The following is a 15,378-nucleotide window of genomic DNA, read 5'->3' as shown; positions in this document are numbered from 1 at the left end:
GGTCTTACAAATAGTGTTAATCAGAGACTCCACCTGCTTCCAAAACGGCTGAATCTTGTGACACAGCCACCAAATGTGAGACAAGGATCCAGTTTCTATGCCACATCTCCAACAGGTTTCAGGGATTTCTGGATTCAATTTATGCAGGAATTCGGGCGTCTTATACCACCTGCTGAGTAACTTAAAAGAATTCTCCTGGACTCTAACACAGCGGTTAAACCCATGCGAATGAGCTAAAACAAAGGCTTTCTCTGGTTCTGTAAAGGTCAGAGATAGCTCCTTTTCCCAGGAGGCCATATAACTGAGCTCCGGAGGCAAGCTGGAGAGCATTTCTTTATACATCAGAGAAAGTTGCCTAAGGGGGGGCTTAATCGCTAAGACCTTCTTCTCCAGCCAGGAAGACGAACCACTCCCGGCAAAGGAACCAGTACACCTAACTGAATCTCTCTTGAAATCTGCCAGGTGAAAGAAGGGAGCAGCTTTGACTTCGGGGCGGTGCAGTATCAAATTCCAGTCCAAACTACCATCTGGAAGAAGGACATCTCGCAAAGTGAGGTCAGCGAGCTTGGACCAAATCCCAGAGGGGTTTGACACGGCAGGGTGGATATGGGATTGCAGAAATTTGAGTGGCATACAGGAGTTTGGAAAGTTGAACAGGTGGGATTGGACCATCTTAGACCACTCTACCAGCATCCCCTTCAAAAACGGAGAGGAGGCGCAGTGATTGGCCGAGAAGGGCCGAACACCCCATAAGGTAAGCCATTCCTGATTGGAGATCAGTGCAGACTCAAGTCGTGAACATAGTGAGCTAGATGGCCGGGACAAGGCTGCTACACACCTACATAATTGAACAGCAGTATAGTATAATTTTACATCTGGCATCCCAAAACCCCCAAACCTTCTATCCCTTGTCAGGATATGGTAGGCAATACGCGGAGATTTGCTATTCCATAGAAAGCGCGTGAACACTCGGCGGACCTCTGTGAAATACGAATTCGGCAACCAAATAGGGAGGGATTGCAGCATATATAGAAATTTGGGAAGGATGAATGTCTTAAGGTAATTTTTCCTTCCAACCCAAGATATAAATGGAAGCTTCAGGTTTTGTAAATGATTACGCACATCTTGCAAAAGTGGCGCAAAGTTGAGAGAGGCTAAATCTTGAACATTAGCCGAAACTCGCGTCCCCAAGAACGTAATGTCTCTGGAGGCCCAGGCAAACGGGGTACGATGTTGAAGGTTATTAATCACAGTTTTGGGGCAGGAAATATTGAGAGCCATGGATTTCCCATAGTTTATTTTAAAATCCAAAGTCCTCAAATATATTCAACAATTTGGGCAAGGACTCCGAAGGGTTGGATGTCATAACTAAAAGGTCATCCGCAAATGCTGCAGTAACATGGTAGCCAGAGCCAACCCGTAGGCCTATAATATCTGGGTCATCTCTAATTTTACACAGTAGGGTCTCCATCACTAAAACGAATAGTGCGGGTGAGAGAGGGCATCCCTGCCTCGTCCCATTAGTGATGCGAAATGGTGGGGACAGTGCTCCATTGACCTTGACCATGGCAGAGGGGGCCGAATATAGGGTATGGATAGCAGTAACAAACTGGTCTGGGAAGCCAAACCTCGCCAGGGTCCGTGACATAAAGTGCCAGCTGACCCTGTCGAAGGCCTTCTCCGCATCTGTACTTACCAGAACCAGAGGCTTTGAAGCTCTCTTCGCCCAATTCACCAGATGAAGAAGCCGCACCGTGTTTTCCGACCCCTGTCTGCCATGGACAAAGCCCACCTGCTCCTCATGGACCACGTCAGGAAGAACATCCTGAAGCCTAGAGGCAAGAATCTTCGCCCACCACTTCACATCATTGTTAAGCAGGGATATCGGCCTATAATTACTGCAGCAAGTCGGATCCTTATTTTCCTTATGGAGGACAGTAATGTGTGCCATCAAGGAGTGGGGAGCCAGCGAACCACCAGTCAGGAGGTAGTTACACAGATTCTGAAAACGAGGGATTAAAACATCTTGGAATGATTTATAATACACGATGGAAAAACCATCGGGCCCTGGACTTTTGCCTGACGGGATTGACATAAGAACTTTGCGGATTTCTGACTCTGAAATAGGTCTAGTTAGGTGGGAGGCCTTAGATGAGGAGATAGAAGGGAGATCAAGGGTCTGCAGGAATTTATCAGTGGCTTCCGCTAGGTCACCAGGCGTAGCTCCCGCCGGCGGGGGTAGATTGTACAGGGCTTCATAAAAGGAACAAAATGCTTTGGCTATGTCTGGGGTGGACTTATGTAACAACCCCTTGGGATCCTTGATAGAGGAAACAAAGGAGTCAGAGAACTGTTTTTTGGCAATAGCCGACATCAGTTTGTTTCCCCTATTCCCATGGGCATAGGCCCTGAATCTGGATCTCAACACTAATTTTGCAGAAGTGACGTTTAATAAGTTTTTAAGACGCGTTCTGGCTTCGGTCAATTCCGTTAGGGTACGAATAGCCCGCGATTCCTTGTGGGAGGACTCCAAACGAGCAATAGTAGCTAACAAAGCGTCTAAGGCCTTTGTCCTTTGCTTTTTTACATAAGCCCCCAAGGCAATAAGTTCTCCCCTAATGACCACTTTATGGGCTTCCCAAAGTATAGCTGGCGAGGGGGGGGAATCTGGGGTGTCATTAATACTAAAGAATTCCGAGATCGAGGCCCTAAGTTTGGTTGCGTGTGAGGGGTCTAAGACCAAAGTGTCGTTAAGGCGCCACACACGGTCCTTCCTTTGCGGACCTGTCAAAGAAAAGCTTATAAAAACAGGGGCATGATCAGATAACGTTATATTGCCTATCCGGGCTCCAGAGACATTACGTATATGTGAATCAGACATGAATAAATAATCCAGTCTATGGAAGGACGTCTTAGCAGTGCGAGTAAAATGTATAATCCCGTCCATTGGGATTCATGATCCGCCAGACGTCTAAGACTTTTAGTTTCCTCAGCGAAATTTTTAGCCTTTTTAATAACCGGTGCGACACAGAGGGTCTGCCCGCCGAAGTGTCCACCGCTGGTTCCATGGCAACATTAAAGTCGCCCCCTAGAATCAGTAACCCCTCAGAGAAGGATGAGAGTGCAGTTAGGGTCTGAACGAGCCATGGGATTTGGCCTTTATTGGGTGCATACAAATTGGCGAGCGTCACCGGGGAGTCCCCTAAGACGCCCTTTACAAACAGGAATCTGCCTTCGGGGTCAGCGGATATAGTCTGGGGCTTAAAAGGAAGGCACTTATGTATAGCAATACTAACCCCCCTACTGGCCGAATCATGCGTGCTATGAAACCATTGCACAAATTTCTTAGGAGGAAACTTGGGAATTTTGCCTGTCCTAAAATGAGTCTCCTGCAGGAAGACCACTGACACCCTGTCCTTCAGGAGGAGAGAAAGTGTCTGGGCCCGCTTGCATGGCTCGTTCAGACCATGTGCATTAAGTGAGGCTACAGTTATGGAGGACATTTTAGTAAACATACAGCTATATATGAGCATATGGTACACCAGGTCCCAGAAAGAAGCACCAAGATAAAAAGAGCAGCGGAAAGGAGGGGAAGGAAGGAGGTCAAGGAACGAAAAATAAGGGGAACAACATGGAACATAATGGACAAACACATGACCTGCTCGGACAAGCAACCTATCCGAGAGGTGACAAGCGCCTCACTCATCACCAGCCCAAATAGAAATGGACTGGTGAGGGGGCAAGTAAAGCGCTTATGGTCTCTAACATACAGACCAAAAAAAAACGAAAAAAGTGAAAGAAAACACATCCAGCACCGGGATCATCCGGTCATTACCCTGCACATGAGGGGAGAGAAACCCCTCTTTGGAGACCTGCCTCAGCAGGAAATCGTTCCATTTAAGACATAACGTCTCATAAAAACCATAGATTATGAGCTGAATAGCAGCGAAACATAGGGCCATTAGGAAAAGGCCAGAGTCCGCTAAATAAAACATTTTGCACAGAGGTAGAGGTTACCAACTCTTCACATTAACGGAGTGAGGTAAAGCATGGCAGTAGCAGTTCATGCTCATACAAACAACCAAAAACCTTGTCACAGGCTCAGGTGAGAGCCCTGTCCGACTTGCTGCGTCCCGATCGATCCGGCCTGCCCGCAGATGCCTTCTGCCAGGCAGATACTCGCGGTGGTAAAGGCAGGGGGCCATCTTGGTCGGCTGGCAACCACGAGGGAATTTCCACTGGAGGGACATCTAAGGACCTCCAGACCGATTCCAAATCCGCAGGCGACCGCACCGTGAGCAGTTTTCCATTCCTGGACACCGACAGACCGAATGGGTATAGCCACCTGAACGGAGTAGACGTCTTGCGAAGAACATCAAGGAGAGGCTTGAACAAGCGTCGCTTTGCCAGGGTAGATGGCGCCAGGTCCTGGAACATCTGTAGCGGTACGTTGTCATACTCCAACACTTCCATCTCTCTTTGCCTTTTCAGGAGAGCTGCGGTGTCTACGTAGCTCAGTAGGCCACAAATTACGTCGCGTGGCGGATCTTGGGGTTTAGGCCTAGGGCGCAATGCCCTGTGTATGCGCTCCACCACTATCCCCTCTGCTCTATCAGGCCCAAGCATCGTGGAGAACAGTTCTCGCGCCACTTTCGGCAAGGCCTCCGCCGCCATTGATTCAGGTAGGCCGCGAATGCGTATGTTGCGCCGGCGACTCCGGTTCTCCTGATCTTCCAATTTCAAGAAGGCGTCGTTCAATAGGGCTTTGTGAGACGCAAGCACCTCTGCCGCTTTACCCTCATAGGTCAGTATGGCTTCTTGCGTGCTTTCCAGCGTGACCACCCTCTGGCCTAGATGTTTTATATCGTCCTTAATGTCCGCCAAATCCTGCTTGAGAGGCGTAAGGGCAGATTCAAGAACCCGGCGAAGGGTCCGTTCCGACAGCGGCGGATCTCTAGGCCTCCTGTCTGAAATATCAGAACCACTGCCCGCATCCGACATTTCTCCTGCATCAGAGTCCGGAGCGGTAGACGCCGCCATATTGGCGCCTTTCAGTGCGGCAGCTCTTGGCGTTTTTCGCAGGAATTTCTCCATCTCTGGTTGTTTAGGGAGCCTTGGGGTCAACTCTGAACTTCCTCTGGTCTTATCCTTGCCAGATCTCCCCATAATGAGGCAAATCACACGCTTATATAGGGCAAATGAGCCGGAATGCTGGAGGAGCTCAAGCTCGTGCGGCCATTCAGCAGCGTGGCTCGGCTCCGCCCCCTATAGTAGTTATATTCTTGTACATAGGAGCAGTATTATAGTAGTTATATTCTTGTACATAGGAGCAGTATTATAGTAGTTATATTCTTGTACATAGGAGCAGTATTATAGTTATATTCTTGTACATAGGAGCAGTATTATAGTAGTTATATTCTTGTACATAGGAGGCAGTATTATTGTAGTTATATTCTTGTACATAGGAGCAGTATTATAGTAGTTATATTCTTGTACATAGGAGGCAGTATTATAGTAGTTATATTCTTAAACATAGGAGCAGTATTATAGTAGTTATATTATTGTACATAGGAGCAGTATTATAGTAGTTATATTCTTAAACATAGGAGCAGTATTATAGTAGTTATATTCTTGTACATAGGAGCAGTATTATAGTAGTTATATTCTTGTACATAGGAGCAGTATTATAGTAGTTATATTCTTGTACATAGGAGCAGTATTATAGTAGTTATATTCTTGTACATAGGAGCAGTATTATAGTAGTTATATTCTTGTACATAGGAGCAGTATTATAGTAGTTATATTCTTGTACATAGGAGCAGTATTATAGTAGTTATATTCTTGTACATAGGAGCAGTATTATAGTAGTTATATTCTTGTACATAGGAGCAGTATTATTGTAGTTATATTCTTGTACATAGGAGCAGTATTATAGTAGTTATATTCTTGTACATAGGAGGCAGTATTGTAGTAGTTATATTCTTGTACATAGGAGCAGTATTATAGTAGTTATATTGTCACGGCCACGGTTATGGCCGTGACTCCTTGGGAGCCGCATACAGTTGCCCGCAGTTTGGGTAGTTGTTTCAACCGCAGCTTGAGGCATGTTGTTGTTTGCCTCAAGTGCGGTTGCCGCGGACAACAGCTATGTGTGCGGTTCCCTGGGAGTTGTGTGCGTGTGTGTATGCACGTTTGTATGTCTGGTGTGCACTTTGTGTTGTCTGGTGTGCACTTTGACACTTTCCCCTCACTGTGGCTGCCCGTGGCAACGTTTTGTATGTTGTACATGTGGTGGCAGTGTCCCGGCCTTCGGGCTGTCTTCCAGGACGGCTGCCACCCATGTCGTTGCCGGCGGTAACAGCCACAGTGTGATTTGTTTGGACACTTCCCCTTTAAGTTGTGAGTTTCCCTTCTGTGGTGCTGGAAGGGTTAACTCCCTTCCCAGTGTGTGTGTGATGTCGCTGGGTGTGTCCGACTGTGGGGTGTGGCTTCTTGGCCTATATAGCCTGAGTGTTTGGCATGGCTCAGTAGGTTGCTTCAGTCATCCTTGGCTGGAGCAGCCTCCTGTGCATATGACCTGCCAGTGAGAGCCACCCCTGTGGTCATAAAGAAAAAAGAATTGTCGTTATGTTGATGTCTTTATGTGGGTGATGTTGTATGTTGTTCTGTTGGGACCTTCCTATGTTTTGGTGCAGTTTACGGTTCTGGATTCCTGTTTGTTCAGGGATCCAGTCAGCAAGGCTGTGGCAGGTTGGTGGAACTAATAGTTCGCCTGCCATATCCGTAAAGCTGTTTTGGTTCCCCTTTTTCCCAACAGCTTGGCCATTGAGACTCCTGCTCCTCCGTGCCAAGGAGGAGTAGGTCGTCTTACCCAGCTCCTAGCTCAGGGATCTGCGGAGGGTAAGACAGGGCTCCGAGGTTCCTGCGCATGGGTCCTCCTACCTTAAAGGTCGGCCCATGCAGGTTAGGAGTTAGGGTCAGGGTAGGGACGCTGTAAGAGGTGACCTGCTCCCTATCCTGTTCTCATGGCCGAGTAGCCACTACAGCATCTGGCATCGCACGGCTGAGGGTTTCCCCCATCCTCAGCCGTGACATATATTCTTAAACATAGGAGCAGTATTATAGTAGTTATATTCTTGTACATAGGAGGCAGTATTATAGTAGTTATATTCTTAAACATAGGAGCAGTATTATAGTAGTTATATTCTTGTACATAGGAGGCAGTTTTATAGTAGTTATATTCTTGTACATAGGAAGCAGTATTATAGTAGTTATATTCTTGTATATAGGAGGCAGTATTATAGTAGTTATATTCCTGTACATAGGAGCAGTATTATAGTAGTTATATTTTTGTAACTAGGAGCAGTATTATAGTAGTTATATTCTTAAACATAGGAGCAGTATTATAGTAGTTATATTCTTGTACATAGGAGGCAGTATTATAGTAGTTATATTCTTGTATATAGGAGCAGTATTATAGTAGTTATATTCTTGTACATAGAAGCAGTATTATAGTAGTTATATTCCTGTACATAGGAGCAGTATTATAGTAGTTATATTCTTGTACATAGGAGGCAGTATTATAGTAGTTATATTCTTGTACATAGGAGCAGTATTATAGTAGTTATATTCTTGTACATAGGAGCAGTAGTATAGTAGTTATATTCTTGTACATAGGAGGCAGTATTATAGTAGTTATATTCTTGTACATAGGAGCAGTATTATAGTAGTAATATTCTTGTACATAGGAGCAGTATTATAGTAGTAATATTCTTGTACATAGGAGGCAGTATTATAGTAGTTATATTCTTGTACATAGGAGGCAGTATTATAGTAGTTATATTCTTGTACATAGGAGCAGTATTATAGTAGTTATAGTCTTGTACATAGGAGCAGTATTATAGTAGTTATATTCTTGTAGATAGGAGCAGTATTATAGTAGTTATATTCCTGTACATAGGAGCAGTATTATAGTAGTTATATTCTTGTACGTAGGGGTCAGTATTATAGTAGTTATATTCTTGTACATAGGAGGCAGTATTATAGTAGTTATATTCTTGTACATAGGAGCAGTATTATAGTAGTTATAGTCTTGTACATAGGAGGCAGTATTATAGTAGTTATATTCTTGTACATAGGAGGCAGTATTATAGTAGTTATATTCTTGTACATAGGAGCAGTATTATAGTAGTTATATTCTTGTACATAGGAGCAGTATTATAGTAGTTATAGTCTTGTACATAGGAGCAGTATTATAGTAGTTATATTCTTGTACATAGGAGCAGTATTATAGTAGTTATATTCTTGTACATAGGAGCAGTATTATAGTAGTTATATTCTTGAACATAGGAGCAGTATTATTTTCTTTTGAAAGACAATTAATAAAACCCTGTTTTTCGACTGTCTTCACTGTGTTACTCATTTTTACCTGATTATTCATCTTTCTATCAGCTGTATTATGTGTATTGGGTTTATGTAAATTCTGGCAGCAGCTGGCTTGGAGATCTGGTGTTTTGTATGAGGTTACAATACGGAAAATACTTGGTTTGTGGGTCTGATTTCCCGTCACAGAAAGTTTGTATCTGGCGCCTTGGGTTCTCATAGGATGAAACCAAACCCCCCACCCCCCTCCTAAGCTCCTCACCACCGCCTATTCTCCACAGATCTAAACTCACTTTCTCTATAGACTAAAAATAGGAACCCGCAAAGAACAGACAGGCTGTATAAACTGCAGCATGATGATACGGGGAGGAAGATGGTCTATCAACAGAGCGTGAGGGCAGCAGAGCTTGCTATTTGCTAAGGCAAGGACTGCATGAAAAGTACAGGGGCCAATAAGACAAAACGGTGCACACTCCTATACAATTTGTAAAATGTTATTATTTACCTTATATATAGATTTTTTTGTGCAAATTTATAAATATGACTTATTTTGTACTGACCCTGAGTTATATTCTGTATTATACTCCAGAGCTGCACTCACTATTCTGCTGGTGGAGTCACTGTGTACATACATTACATTACTTATCCTGTACTGATCCTGAGTTATATCATGTATTATCCTCCAGAGCTGAACTCACTATTCTGCTGGTAGAGTCACTGTGTACATACATTACATTACTTATCCTGTACTGATCCTGAGTTACATCATGTATTATACTCCAGAGCTGCACTCACTATTCTGCTGGTGCAGTCAGTGTACATATATTATATTACTTATCCTGTACTGATCCTGAGTTACATCCTGTATTATACTCCAGAGCTGCACTCCTAATTCTGCTGGTGCAGTCACTGTGTACATACATCACTTATCCTGTACTGATCCTGAGTTACATCCTGTATTATACTCCAGAGCTGCACTCACTATTCTGCTGGTGCAGTCACTGTGTACATACATTACTTATCCTGTACTGATCCTGAGTTACATCCTGTATTATACTCCAGAGCTGCACTCACTATTCTGCTGGTGGAGTCACTGTGTACATACATTACATTTCTTATCCTGTACTGATCCTAAGTTACATCCTGTATTATACTCCAGAGCTGCACTCACTATTCTGCTGGTCGAGTCACTGTGTACATACATTACTTATCCTGTACTGATCCTGAGTTACATCCTGTATTATACTCCAGAGCTGCACTCACTATTCTGCTGGTGCAGTCACTGTGTACATACATTACTTATCCTGTACTGATCCTGAGTTACATCCTGTATTATACTCCAGAGCAGCACTCACTATTCTGCTGGTGGAGTCACTGTGTACATACATTACATTACTTATCCTGACCAAATAACTGAAGTGAGAACTCAGCCTTATAGGTCAATGTTAGCGCTATGTCTAATTTATCGGCGTGGACTAAGGGCTCTTTCACACCTGCGTTCTTGTCTTCCGGCATAGAGTTCCGTCGTCAGGGCTCTATGCCGGAAGAATCCTGATCAGTTTTATCCTAATGCATTCTGAATGGAGAGAAATCCGTTCAGGATGCATCAGGATGTCTTCAGTTCCGGACCGGAACGTTTTTTGGCCGGAGAAAATACTGCAGCATGCTGCGCTTTTTGCTCCGGCCAAAAATCCTGAACACTTGCCGCAAGGCCGGACCTGGAATGAATGCCCATTGAAAGGCCTTGATCCGGATCCGGCCTTAAGCTAAACGTCGTTTTGGCGCATTACCGGATCCGACGTTTAGCTTTTTCTGAATGGTTACCATGGCTGCCGGGACGCTAAAGTCCTGTTTGCCATGGTAAAGTGTAGTGGGGAGCGGGGGAACAGTATACTTGCCGTCCGTGCGGCTCCCGGGGCGCTCCAGAGTGACGTCAGGGCGCCCTACGCGTATGGATGACGTGATCACATGACACGTCATCCATGCGCATGGGGCGCTCTGACATCATTCTGGAGCGCCCCGGGAGCCGCACGGACTGTAAGTATACCGCTCCCCCGCTCCCCACTACTACTATGGCAACCAGGACTTTAATAGCGTCCTGGCTGCCATAGTAACACTGAACGCATTTTGAAGACGGATCCGTCTTCAAATGCTTTCAGTTCACTTGCGTTTTTCCGGATCCGGCGTGTAATTCCGGCAAGTGGCGTACACGCCGGATCCGGACAACGCAAGTGTGAAAGAGCCCTTAACCGTGCAGTGGCCTAAGATTGGAGTAGTGGCCCTGTGACAGGGGGAGGGTGTCAGCAGTAAGGCTGTGTTAACATCACTGTTTATCTTTCCGTTCTGATCTGTCAGAAGAACAGCCCAAAAAAGAGGATCCTGTAGTTTGAGCTTCCACCTTCACATGGTCAGTGTTTGGTCAGCATTTGATAATTACTGGTAAGGCAAAAACAGGAGGTTTTTTTGTAATTTTTTTGTTCTTCTGACGGGTCAGAAGAACAAAAAAAAAACAGTACTGTCAACACGGCCAAACAAGGTCACTAGTGGCCTTGTAACAGACTGGTGAGGGTGGAAACAGCATGAAGAGTCACAATAGCACAATAGTGGCCATGGTACAGAGTGTTGAGAGTCGCAACACCATAAACAGTCATAAATGTGGCCCCCAGAACAGACTAGTGAAGGTGGCAACAGCATAAGGAGTCACAATAGTGGCCTTGGAACAGATCGGGGAGGGGGCAACAGCAGTGGAAGTAACAACACAAGATGGTGGCAGATCACAGTAGGGGCAGAGCAGATGGCAGCAGAGCCACTATCATTACTGCCAGAATGATCTAGTCCAGGGATGCTCAACCTGTGGCCGTCCAGCTGTTGTAAAACTACAACTTACAGCATGCCTGTACAGCTATCAGCAGGGCATTGTGGGAGTTGTAGTTTTACAACAGCTGGAGGGCCGCAGGTTGAGCATGCCTGATTTAGTCTGATGCATCAGGCACTGGTGTGTGGTTGATCCACGCCTGAATCGTCTTTACAAAGGCCAGTTTCTCAACATTTCCTGTTGAGGTGAGTTCTCTTTGGGGTAACTATGCCCCGCCGCACTAAACAGCTGAAGAAGCAGCTGAAGAAGACTGCCCATCAGAGACTCAAGACTTAAGTTGCTACTAATGGAGCTGGTGCTGTGCCTGCCCCCCACCTCCCTCCAGCAGTTATGGCAGTGGAGTGTGAGCTCGGAGGGTCCCCCTGGTTAGACCTTTGTGAGGATGGGCGATGAGCAACCAACAGACTACAAAGGTTGTCTCAACAGTAGTTGAGTTTTTCATCCCTCTCAGAAGGTGTAAAAAAGGCCCCCGTTTTGACCAGTCACGAGCGTCTAACATCGTGGAGAGCCAGTAGTCATGTGTCTGTCGAATGGTGATAATGCGGCTGTCACTACGTAAGAAACTCAGCATGCATCGGGCCCTTTGTCCAAGGGACTCGGAGGGACTCCCTGCCTCCATCTCCAACGCATACTGCCACGGTCTGTAGGGGTCATCTGCATCGTTATCGTTGTCGCCATCTATCTCCTCCTGCTTCTTTCCTGTCACTTGGGCAGATAAAACACCTAGTTCTGTATAGAATTCCTGAGCGTCCTTCTCCTTGTCCTCCTCCTCCTTTTGGGCCAGGGCTCAGGTGGCCATGAGATGTAGACGCCATGTCTTCTGTCCCCACACCAGTCAGACTTATCAGCATCCCGTCTAGGATGTGATGGAGTAAAAAAACATCATTCATCCCGTAGTCTTGGCGACTGACAAATAAAGTGTCCTCCTCAAAAGGCATGAGCAAATGTCAGGTGTCAAGCATAAGCTGCCACTTGCTTATGTCAAAGTTACCCAGGAGAGTGCTCCTGTCCGCCTGCATCATCAATAAATCGTTCACAGCCTTCCTCTGCTCCAATGTGTGGAAATGTTGCATATAAGGCGATGTTGGGGAACACCATTCTGACTTTGCTGCTCAAGGAGAGCATGTTTTTCACGGTAAGAGTTGGATGAGTACACGCATACTGTTGTCTCTTTGCCATTGCCTCGGTGATCAATTGCTGGTAAAATACGTGATGAGGAGTAGAAGGAGGAGGAGCCTGAAGAGCAGTAAATGAAGGGAAGGAATTACAGCTTTCTTCTGCTGAGGTTGAGTAGCCCTGACTGCTGGGTCGTTGGGAGATGCAGCAGTTGTTGTGTCAGGCTGTACCACTACATTAGTGCCACAGTTTTCTTAGGCCCAGGTAAACCTTGTGGCATCATCTCCAAGAAGACGGGAGGCTGTAATCACTGCCAAAGGTGCTTCAACTAAGTCCTGAGTAAAAGGGCTGAATACTTATGTCAATGCAAGATTTTAGTTTTTCCTTTTCGATAAATTAGCAAAGATTTCTACTATTCTGTTCTCAGTTTCTCATTATGGGTTATTGAGTGCAGAATGATGGGGAAAATGTACAGAACGAGGAGCAAGAAAACAAAATGTGAACAAAAGTGAAGGGGTCTGAAGACTTCCTGAATGCACTGTATGTCCCACTCCTCTGTCAGTATCATAGGGATCTATGAGGCCTCCTGCACACGAACGCATGCTGCCCGTTGCCGTATTGCGGACTGCATTTGCGGATCTGCAATACATGAAAGCCGTTTCGTGGGCATTCTGCATCATGGATGCGGAACCATTCACTTCAATGGGTCCGCAAATCCAGAGATGCGGAACGGAAGCACGGAACAGAACCATACGGAAGCACTACGGAGTGCTTCCGTGGAGTTTCGTCCCGTACTTCCGTTCTGCAAAAAGATAGAACATGTCCTACCTTTTTGCGGAACGGGCGGATTGCAGACCCATTTAAGTGAGTGGGTCCGCGATCCGCTGCGGCTGCCCCACGGTTGGTGTTCGTGCATTGCGGCCAAGCTGAGATTCAGTATGAGGAGCTGTTTGTTCTCCCTATTAGATGTACTTAAAGGGATTCTCCAGGCTTTTCAATATTGATGACCTAACTTCTGGATAGGTGATCAAAATCATATCAGCGGGAGTCCGACACCCAGCATCCCCGCCGATCAACTGTACGGGGAGACGGCGCATGCAGTGCGCATGTGCCGTCTGCCTTCTCTCTTCCTGCACGCTGCTGCTGTCCCATAGACATACAGAAGAGCAGGAAGAGAGAAGGGAGACGGCACGTGCGCACTGCGCGCACAGTCTCCCAGTACAGTTGACCGGTTGGGGTGCCTATTGTCGGACCCCCACCGATCTGATATTGATGAGCTATCGTGAGGATAGGTTATCAATATTAAAAAACCCAGACAACCCCAAAGGGGTGGCCTTTTTACAGGTTTTGGTGACAGAATGCTCGGATCAAACACCCTCCATTTTCTTATAGATGAAAGTATGTGCCAGACAAAATTCTCATTTCTTGGGATGTGTGACCTCGTGGCAATTGGATGACCGGACCGATGATCTCCCTGGCTCCCAATTGGTGGAATACGTTGATGGGATCCAGTCTTATATTTGTTGTTGATTTTGCAGCCCTGGCTGGGGGCTCGGTGCACAACCAAAGTGAGATTTGAGAAATGGTGCACGCTGAGCGGTGGGGTGATCGAGCGGGCGGTGCACAGACAGCTGTGCGGGGGCGGTTAGCGTGAATTGCAAGTACAAACTTGTGCAGGTGTGCGGATGTGTGCATTGCACTGATACACTCTGATGTGTGCAAGGACGGGGGATGTGAAAGTAAATGGGGAGGGGGGTTGCTTTCAGAATTTATTACATTCACAGACAGAAATACAGAAACCACTAAGTCATTGTCGGCCGCTCCACTCACTGATTATTAAGTATTTAAGGTCCTGATACTTGAGGTGCAGGTAAAGTACCAAGCAATGCAAAAACTACTGACCGCTGCAGTATAAGAGCTGCAGTGTATACTGGTCCAAATTATAATAGGGGCCTCCCCCACTGACCGGCCCCGACCATGGGTGTCTCTAGTTGGACATCTCTGCTGTAAGTTTTCCATAGAACTAACAGAAAAGTGTCCACCGCAGTATAATTTAGCAGTGTATGGTCATATTATTTAGGCACTATATAGCAGTGATTATATTGGCCCTGTTATGTGGAAACTATATGGGGTTCATTTATTTTGTATTATATGGTGGTACTACAATTTGAGCTCTTAATAGCACTTACATGTTCAGTGCATGGCACTATTATTTAGACACTGTATGACGCAGTTATGTGCTCACTGTTTGGTAGCATTATGTAGACATCGTATGGCACTACTACATCTATGTAGGCACATTATGGCAGAGTTACAGTTCACTGTGTGGTACCCTTATGTAGACACAACATGGCAATGTTACCTAGACTTTTATTTTGCATTGTATCATGGTATTATATAACCCTTAGAGGATCCGGCGGTTTTCCAATGTTTTCGCATTTTTTTTTCACTCCCCGCCTTCCCAGAGTCATAATTTTTTTCTTTTTCAGTTCACATAGCCTTATGAGGGCTTATTTTTTGTGGGACAAGTAGTACTTTTCAATAGTACAATTTACAGTTGCATACAATGTAGTGGGAAGCGGGAATAAAATTCCAAATAGGGAGGAATTGAAAACAAAAGGCAATTCTGCCACAGTTTTAATTTTTTCTTACGACGTTCACTATGCAGTAAAATTGACCGGTTTTCTTCATTCCCCAGGTCAGTGTGATTACAATGATTACAGTATGATTACAATGATACCACACTTGCATAGTTCTTGCATTTTAATACTGAAAAACCTTGAAAACAATTACTGTATTTCTTTAATCCCTTTGATCCCTTTTTATACATTTTGAAGTATAAAGTGACAAAAATATGGCGAATAGGCCGCTTTTTAAAAAAAAAATTATATTTTTATATTTTGATAGTAGGGGCGTTTTCTCACACAGTGATGCCCACGATGTTTATTTTTTTTATTAGTGAAGTAGGTTGATTTGAACTTTTATCCTTTTTTTTTCTTTTTTTA

Source organism: Bufo gargarizans, chromosome 6, assembly GCF_014858855.1.
Source record: "Bufo gargarizans isolate SCDJY-AF-19 chromosome 6, ASM1485885v1, whole genome shotgun sequence".
Classification (NCBI taxonomy): domain Eukaryota; kingdom Metazoa; phylum Chordata; class Amphibia; order Anura; family Bufonidae; genus Bufo; species Bufo gargarizans.
This window is presented reverse-complemented; position numbering follows the sequence as displayed.